Here is a 10431-nt window from a genome sequence, read left to right on the forward strand (position 1 = left end):
TCCCATTGTGCTATTGTTGTTTCCTAAAATGTCCTGTACAGATGTTTAAGCTTGTAAATCCTGACATAGAAAACTATAGTAAGAAAATTATTTATTTTCAATGGAATGGTTTATTGAACCACTAAAAAAAATAAAAAAAAAATTGCATTACGTGTCATATTTGATACATCAGGCTTTTATGGCTCATACAGTAGTGAGAATATGGAGCTCATAATAAATTTTTTAAAAAAACACTCAAAAATAAGCAGTTTGGTGCAGTTGCTGATATTTGTATGGCCAAAAAGTAAGATGAAATTCTGATTGCTTGTAATGTAAATCAATGTGATCTTTATAACTCTATAGCAGAATACTGCTAATAACCCTGTTACTCTATATTTCCTTATAATGTCTTATTATAATAATATTTAAATGCTTTGTTTTATGATCAAAGCTCTGTAGTTTTTATTGTGAAGGCAAAAGCTCTCAGATGCCACTGTTTCAGTTGTCTTGTTCAGTTTCTTCACCTGAGATGCAACATTCAAAACACAGGACGGTTTAAGAATTTTAGAATAAAGATTAATGTAGGGAATATTGCATTCAGTAATTATTATAAAATAACCTTGCAATTGCAAAATTATTACTGTCCAGATGACTTCACATTTTTCTGCTTAACACAAGCTAATTAAACATATAGGCATGAAATACTGAGACATTACACAAGCTGAATAAGAATCATAAGAATTGTTTTTGTGCCTTAAGTGGTTTAGAGGGGGAAAAGCTGCATTTTATCCCAGTGTGCCCTTTAGTCCCGTTGTATGTAGCTACTGTTTAACAGAGTATACAACGTTCATACTATATTTATTATTTTGATAATGTATATATTGAAGGATTTTTTTTTCATATCTTTATAAAAATACAGCATTCTAATTGAGCTGCTTTCTCGGTCATGCCATGGGCTGTTGGCATTTGACCACAGGGAGGCAGCATTACTCAACTCAATTCTCAACTCTGAGCTATAATTCAGTTTACAAAGTTTAGAATTGAACAATGCTCCATTCAGAAGTATGTAGAGATAAAAGTTCAGAGAAAATATGCAAGAAAAGATTTAGCGTGGTTGTGGCAGATGTAGGTTTCTAACAATAGGTTTTCCTGTATTTTTTAAAATAGACTTTTGTTTGTGTACACTTTATTTCCCGCTTTAGTCAAATCTTCAGAAGAACTGAAAATCCTTCAATGCTCATTTCGAGTCGACTTGACTTTAATACCACTTCATCTACTTAAAAAATGGATAATCGCATCAACCGGAAAAGCCTTAAAGACAGCCCCATTTTGCACACGTCTCTCCAACACAATCATGTATCTCACAGGATCAGTTCAGAGCAACCGAAACCTAAGTGTTATTGAGCAGCTGTTTCTCTTAATCTGTGTGTACAGAAAGTGATAGGGCGGAAGCTGCTATTTCTCAGGACCAGTTCAGCTGTCCTATCTGTCTAGATCTATTGAAGAATCTGGTGACCCTTTCCTGTAGACACAGTTTCCGTATGAGGCTGCTGGGATCAGGATGAGCAGAAGGGAGTTTACAGCTGCCCCCAGTACAGAAAGACCTTCACTCCAAGACCTGTGTTAGGCAAGAATGAGGTGCTTGTAGAAATACTGGAGAAACTGATAAAGCCTAAACTCCAGACTGTGGTTCCTGCTCAGTATTATGCTGGACCTGGAGATTTAGAGTGTGACATATGTACTGGAAGAAAATGCAAAGCTGTCAAGTCCTGTCTTGTGTGTCTGGAATCTTACTGCCAAACTCATCTTGAACAGCACGAGGAATTTCATTCAGGAAAGCGACACAAAATAACTGATGCCATAGGACAACTCCAGGAGATGATTTGTCATGAGCATGATACACTTTTGGAGGTTTATTGTCGTACGGATCAGCAGTGCATTTGTGTACTGTGATGATGAATGAACATAAAACCCATGACACTGTCACAGTTGTAAAACAAGACAGAGCAAGAGGTATGAGCTGACTTTATACACTGACGGGGTCTAATAAAATGATCTGACTCTACTGTCGATGATGGATCTGAGAAAATGACATCAGGAAAACTGAGACTTTTCCAATTACTGCATTTAACTTCACATTTTACCATATGAATCTCTGATACAGCTACATGGCATGAGACTAAGAATATTAATAAGCAGAAACCTAAGAAATACAATAGATATCCATTGTTGGCACTATGCACCATGACATTACAACACAAAATTACATCAGTACACATAAAAACATGTATATATGAGTTCTCATTTCTTTGTCCCACAGAAACACTTAAAGGAGAGACTGAAGTAGCAAATCCAGGAGATAGAGAAAGAGATTCAGGAGCTGAGAGAGACTGTGAAGTCATAAGGTGAGTTATGAGAAGAATAACTGCTGGCAGTAACCGAGCTTAAAGGGATACTCCACCCAAAAAATTAAAAAAGTCTGTAATCATACACACACTCTCATGCTGTCCCAGATGTATATGACTTTCTTTATTCTGTGTAACTTAAACAGAGATTTTCAGAGAAATAATTAATCTGTGTATCTATATATTGCCAGTGGATGGGTCTCTTAAAGTTTTAAAAACCATAAAGAAAGAAAGTCATCTGGGACAGCAACAGGGTGAGTAAATGATAAGGTACATTTTTTTCATTTTTGGGTGAAGTATCCCTTTAATCCAGCAATGGCTTACTAAATGGACTAATGGTAACGTGTCTCCTAACAGTGCTCTGCACACACAGCAGTGTAAGTCAGTGAGAGGATTTTTACAGAGCTGATCTGGTCCATTGAGAGAAGTCGCTCTAAGATGACACAGTTAATAAGAAATCAAGAAAAGGCTGCAGTGAGTCGGGCTGAAGAATTCTTAAAGCATCTAGAGAAGAAGATTGCTGATCTGAGAAGGAAAGAAACTGAGCTAGAGAAGCTTTCAAATGCTGAGACAAGTAGTCTTTAATAATATTTTGTAATTAAAGAAGTTTTTGCTAATATTAAAATTGTAATATCAGGAATTCTGTCAAGTGATGCCACATGATGTTGTTCTGTTATTATATCACTGATTGGCAGCTGTGGCAAAGTAAGCACAGGGCGTCATGTATCAGGCGTTTAAAATTTTAAAAAAATTAAATTTATAAAATATAGCTGCAAGCAGCAATTAGTTCAAGCGCTTTAAGACCTTTTAGTAATTATAGACATTTTAAGATGATTTTACTAAAATAACCGAAAAATCATAAAATCACTAGTAATATTATTTAATGATTTTTCACTTTTGACCAATAGATGAGGTAAAGTAGAGGTAAAGTGTACTGGATGATATATTCACTCTCAAAAAAATAGGTCAATATGCAAGTACAAAGCTGAAATTACAAAGTTTATTTAAAAAGACATTTACTTGCTTCTCACACAATGTGTTTAATGTACAAATCAGGGTTTCATCTCCCAAAACCATCATAAGTCGTATATCATAAAAAACATTGGTTAACAATTCCTTTGGAAAATACAGCCAAAATTAAACATTATAAAAATATTAAATTAAAAAATGTAATATATATATGCTCTCTGTGTAGTCTTTAATAATAATTAAAGAAGCTGTTGCTAATATTAAAATTGTAATGTCAGGAATGCTGTCAAGTGATGCCACATGATGTTGTTCTGTTTTATATATATATATATATATATATATATATATATATATATAATATAATGTTCAAAAGAACAGAATGGTGCATCTCAATAAATTAGAATGTCATGGAAAAGTGAATTGGTGGGTTTTTGTTAAATGTGAGCTAAAATCATCACAACTGAAAGAACAAAAGTCTTAAACTACTTATTTAATACATGAGTTTCACAATTTGAGTTGAATTACTGAACTAAATGAACTTTTCCATGACATTCTAATTTATTGAGATGCACCTGTAAATATATGGCCAACAATAGAAGGCGACCAATTACCAGTAGAGACCAACAGGCACCATTGCAGTTACCATTAAAACCAGTACAATTCCCATCATAACCAGTAAAACCATTAAAAATTCTGTGATGGTTTCTATAGTTTTTTCAGCCAGGCTAAAATGGCTGCTGCCAGCAATCTGCCTCGAAACATAAACATTTATCTGCAGTCATATGGTTTCCCACACAATTTTTTTTTTTTTTTTTGGAGGTTATCCCAACTCAAAATTTTCCTTTCATTATATCCTTGTTTTCATTAAAAAGTTGGGCAAGAACTAACAGCTGTTCTTGCGTCCAGTTTGGTTTTCTTTTACATTTGCATGTCTTACTATCAGCCATGACTATTCTACTCTGTTAATTAAAAGGCTGTTCATATGCATATTCACTAATTGTTTATGAGAAGCACATATGTAAGAGGCTGAAAATTAGCTGAACATATACTTGTTTAATTAGTGACACTTAGCCTGCATTTTTAAACCTTTGTTTGAATATGGCAACATAATATTGCACTCTACAATATTTCTATGAATAAATCTATGACAGAGAACCCTATCAGCCAATCACTGTGTGCACAGTTTGTAAGTATGCTGACATCATCCATAGCAACGAGGTCAACCCCGACCTTACTCTTAGCTTAAGAATTCTCTTTATTCCTTAGTAAATTTTGTCTCAGCAGCTTTGTGAATATGTTTTAAGAGAAAACTCTTAGCTAAAAACTTTTACTGCTATTTAGGAGAACTAAAATAAAAATGTTTTGTGAATACGGGCCCTGACATCACAATAAAACTGATTAGATTTCTAAATTGTTGAGTTTCTCTTCAGTTTTATCATCCAAATGTAAAGAAATGTGTAAAGGACGTGCCCAATAAATAGGCTAATGATTTATCACTTTTGACCAATAGGTGGCGCTGCTTCCAAATTGATGGGGTGTGGTTAACCTGGAGTGACAATGACACACACGTTTAGTGGCAATACGCTAAAGCATTGCAGAAATTATTTGAAAATTCTCACAGACCTTTAGGTCCATGAGTCAAACAAGAACACCAAGTTTCATTTCGATCGGCCTTCCTTAACCTTGTCTAAAGGGTGCTCAAACTTGATTTGCTGATGGCTGCCATGTTTTTTAAAATATGCAAATGCCTGATATTGGTGAAACCTTGGACAAATACACTGCATGCCAAATTTTAAGTCAGTCGGACTAATGGGTGCTTAGTTACAGCCATTTTCAATATGTTTCCATGTTATAGCACCAACAAGTGGTTAAACTCCCCATTTTTTGTCTATGACCTCAGATTGAGCTCTTTCATTTGTTCCAAGTTTGGTCAAAATTTTTTGTTACATTCAAGAGTTATAGCCATTTTAGTAAAAGTGGCCCCACCCACTTAGAATATTTTGGTGTACTGTTGGGACCGACAATGGAACTTCAACTTTGTTTTGATAACTTTTTCTATTCAGACTCCAGAGAACTTTTCTGCACTGGTTTGGTTCTGACTGGGTTTAAAATTATCAGTGTATGTATGATGTGTACAATCTTTTCCCTAAGGCATATCTTTTTTTTTTGTACCTCCATTAGATTGCAGCAACTTTACTCTGGATCCAAACACAGTCACTAAAAACCTTTGTCTGTCTGAGGCGAAACAGAATGGCTATTCACACGAATATATTCCAGAAGTGTCCTGATCATCCAGACAGATTTGATTATTCGGAGCAGGTGTTGTGTAGAGAGAGAGTGTGTGGACGCTGTTACTGGGAAGTTGAGTGGATCAGGAGTATGGGTATATCAGTAGCATATAAGAGCATTACCAGGAAAGGAGCAGGTAATGCATGTTTGTTTGGATGTAATGATCAGTCCTGGAAACTGTCCTGTAATCCCTGGAGTTGTTCATTTTCACAATAACAGAGAGATAAAACTGCCTCTAGAGTCCAGCTCATGTATCATGTAAACCCAAAAATTTAAATTTTATGTTTATCTGCTTACCCCCAGGGCATCCAAGATGTAGGTGACTTTGCTTCTTCATTATAACACAAATTAAGATTTTTAACTCCAACCATTGCAGACTCTCAGTCATATAATGCATGGCAATGGTAACAAAATCTATGAGAGTAAAAAAAACATGCACAGACAAATCCAAATTTAACCCTGTGGCTCGTGACGATACATTAATGTGTAAAGACACAAAACGATCAGTCTGTGCAAGAAACTGAACAGTATTTCTATTGTTTTTTACCTCTGATTAACACAATGTCCAAACTCTTAGAACTCTTGTGAATGCACATTCACAGCAGCAGGTGCCTGAGGCGTCTTCTTCTTCTTCTTCTTGCTTTATGGTGGATCACAGACTTATAAGTGCATTACTGCCATCTATCTCTCAAGTGGACCATTGACACTACTAATTGAGATTGTACATAGAGTGTATATGGTCCATATGAGAGATAGGTGGCTCTCATAGTATATCAAGGCAGAAATCATTAGCCAGAACATTAAATATTTGATCAAATAAAGTACATCACAACCTTGAGGAAACATCTTCTACGAGCATTTAACTAACCCTTAATGATTTAGTTACGCACTTATTATGAGAACTCCTTAAAAATCTTGTTTTCATTCTCTCTTCTGTATTTCTTGTCATCTCAATCTTGTGTATTAATTTTACTTTAAACTTAAAACATATGACAAATTGCTGATGTAAATTTGTAAGTTGGTAAAAGTGTCTGCCAAATTAATAAATGTGTATATATATCTAACATTATGTTTTTTTTTTTTTACTGAATTCACCAGTTTATGTCAAATATGCTGCTGAATAATCACGCTACACAACATCCAACGGGGTGGGCGCTCTGGGGGTCCCTCAGGACAGACACGGGATGGTGGGCCCAGGTACCTGGTACTCCGCCATGGCGGAGTAGGGAACTCAGGAAGCCATGGCGGATCAGACAGTTCAGGAGGCCATGGCGGAGTAGGGAACTCAGGAAGCCATGGCAGATCAGACAGTTCAGGAGGCCATGGCGGATCAGACAGTTCAGGAGGCCATGGCGGATCAGACAGTTCAGGAGGCCATGGCGGATCAGACAGTTCAGGAGGCCATGGCGGATCAGACAGTTCAGGAGGCCATGGCGGAGTAGGGAACTCAGGAGGCCATGGCGGATCAAACAGTTCAGGTGGCCATGGTGGATCAGACAGTTCAGGAGGCCATGGTGGAGTAGGGAACTCAGGAAGCCATGGCGGATCAGACAGTTCCGGAGGCCATGGCGGATCAGACAGTTCAGGAGGCCATGGTGGAGTAGGGAACTCAGGAAGCCATGGCGGAGTAGGGAACTCAGGAAGCCATGGCGGATCAGACAGTTCCGGAGGCCATGGCGGAGTAGGGAACTCAGGAAGCCATGGCGGATCAGACAGTTCCGGAGGCCATGGTGGAGTAGGGAACTCAGGAGGCCATGGCGGATCAGACAGTTCCGGAGGCCATGGTGGAGTAGGGAACTCAGGAAGCCATGGCGGAGTAGGGAACTCAGGAAGCCATGGCGGATCAGACAGTTCAGGAGGCCATGGCGGAGTAGGGAACTCAGGAAGCCATGGCGGAGTAGGGAACTCAGGAAGCCATGGCGGATCAGACAGTTCCGGAGGCCATGGTGGAGTAGGGAACTCAGGAAGCCATGGCGGAGTAGGGAACTCAGGAAGCCATGGCGGATCAGACAGTTCCGGAGGCCATGGCGGAGTAGGGAACTCAGGAAGCCATGGCGGAGTAGGGAACTCAGGAAGCCATGGCGGATCAGACAGTTCCGGAGGCCATGGCGGAGTAGGGAACTCAGGAAGCCATGGTGGATCAGACAGTTCAGGAGGCCATGGCGGAGTAGGGAACTCAGGAAGCCATGGCGGATCAGACAGTTCCGGAGGCCATGGTGGAGTAGGGAACTCAGGAGGCCATGGCGGATCCAGGGTAGGGCTGGACAATAATTCGATATCAATATGTATGGCAATATATTTTTTTCAATAACGGTGATATGATTTTTAAACACGTTTCCGATATTTTGATACACATTAGCAGTATTTCCCATACATTGATTTATTTGTGGCGTTTGACTTCGTTGAATAAACATGAGCACTGCACGTTTCAAAATCAAAACACATTGCAGGTGTTTTATATGAATGTATATCTGAAGGGAACCGACTGTATTCAGAAAAGTTTCGGTGGCATTTTACTTTTATCTGATAAAGAAGCGTTCATAAGCAGAGCTGCTTTGATTGCAGCCGTTACTGGAGAAACCGCTGGTTCTATACAGTCTATGGGGCTACCGCTCTCACAGCGCCTCCTGCTGGCAGACAATCAGTTTGCATTCAAGTCCGTCTCCAGCAACATGTTTTTTTTCTCTGCAGCAACTCAGAGCACTTTTCATACTCTTTATACTGCTAAAGCACATTAGTTTCAATCTATGAGAATAATCAGCTTACACTAATAGTCAAAAGTTTTTGAACAGTAAGATTTTTAATGTTTTTAAAATGTTTTTTGTTGTTGTTGTATAATGTCTTTCTTTTAAAGAATTCTTCTGCTCGTTCAAAATAACTTCTTTAACTTCATTTTAAAATTTAGTTTATTTCTGAGATCAAAGCTGAATTTTCAGCATCATTACTCCAGTCTTCAGTGTCATATGATCCAGAAATCATTATAATATGCTGATTTGCTGATTATCAATATTTAAAACAGTTGAGTAAATTTTTTTTTCAGGATTCTTTGATGATTAGAAAGATCCAAAGATCAGCAATTATCTGAAATAAAAAGCTTTTGTAAAATTTACACTATTCCATTCAAAAGCCTTAAATCAGTATAATTTCTTTCTTTCTTTCTTTCTTTCTTTCTTTCTTTTTTTTTGGAAAGAAATTATGTAAATATTTATTTAGCAAGGATGTTTTAATGTCTTTGATGATAAAGACATTTATAATGTTACAATTTCTATTTCAGATATGCTGTTCTTTTGAACATTCTATTCATCAAAGAAACCTGAAAAATTCTACTCAGCTGTTATCAGCATAATAAAAAATTATTTTTGAGCAGCAAATCAGAATTTAAGAATGATTTCTGAAGGATCATGTAATCAGAGTAATGATGCTAAACATATAGCTTTGAAATCACAAGAATCAATTACATTTTCAAATATTTCCAAATATAAAACAGTTATTTTAAATAGTAAAAATATTTCAAAATGTTACTGTTCTTGCTGTATTTTGGATCAAATAAATGCAGACTTGGTGAGCAGAAGAGTATTTTTTAAAAACATAAAAAATCTTACCGTTCAAAAACTTTTGACTTGTAGTGTATATAAGCCTATAGTTTGAAGTTAAATATATTAATATTAATTAGGTGAGTCTGAGATGATTATTTGACAGTAATTTCACATTTATTGTTTGTATGAAGGCTAAATAAAAATTTTTTTAAAAAAATTGAACAAATTTATTTGTGTTGTTTTTTTTTCTAAAATATTATATGGTTTTAAATGAGTTGTCATAGACTTGGCAAATAATTTTTTTATAAGTTTGTATGCACAGAGATCTGTTGTGGGCATTCTTGGTAGATTTTACAAGGCTTTTTAAATGATGTTCATACTGAGATCAGTATTATATCGTATCGACCGAAATTAAGAAATATATTGTGATATAAATTTTGGCCATATTGTCCAGCCCTAATCTAGGGACTCAGAAAGCAATAGCAGAGCAGACAGTTCCGGAGGCCATGGCAGAGCAGCCTCCGAGGCCGCGGCCCCAGCCCCTGCCTCTGCGGCTGGAGCCTGGAACCACTGACCAAAGTGCTGTACAATATATAAACACATAATAAAAGAGTATCAAACATAAAACACAACAATAAAACCACAATAAAATGAGAGTGAAATAAACTCCACAATTTCAATATACAGAAAAATGTCTATACTCCATTAAATGCGAATGCAAGGAAATATTCCTTAAGCTTGTGTTTAAAAACACTTAATGTGGGAGCTGATCTGAGAAAAAAATAATTCATTCCAGAGTTTCGGAGCTATCGCTACTAAAGCTCAATCTCCACTTCGATCTCCACCGTTTAGTTCTAGGAATCATCAAAGCCAGCTGGTCAGCTGACCTTAGAGACCGTTTTGGCTAATATTTCTTAATCAGTTCCACCAAGTACAATGAAGCCCTACTATGCAATGATTTATAGACAAAAACCAAAATTTTAAAATTAATTCTATAGGGGATCGGTAACCATTGTAAAGAACTCAGAAAAGGAGTAATATGATCTCTCTTACGAGAACCTGTCAAAAGACTCACTGCAGCATTTTGGACCAGTTGTAAATGGTTAAGCAATGATTTATTAATACCAACATGAGAGTTGTAGTCATCTAACCTTGTGAATACAAAGGCATGAATTACTTTTTCCAAATCACGCATGGACAAAAATGGTTTCACCTAGGCTATTAATCTCAAGTGATAAAAACAGGACCTAACC

Source organism: Cyprinus carpio, chromosome A7, assembly GCF_018340385.1.
Source record: "Cyprinus carpio isolate SPL01 chromosome A7, ASM1834038v1, whole genome shotgun sequence".
In the NCBI taxonomy this organism is placed as follows: Eukaryota; Metazoa; Chordata; class Actinopteri; order Cypriniformes; family Cyprinidae; genus Cyprinus; species Cyprinus carpio.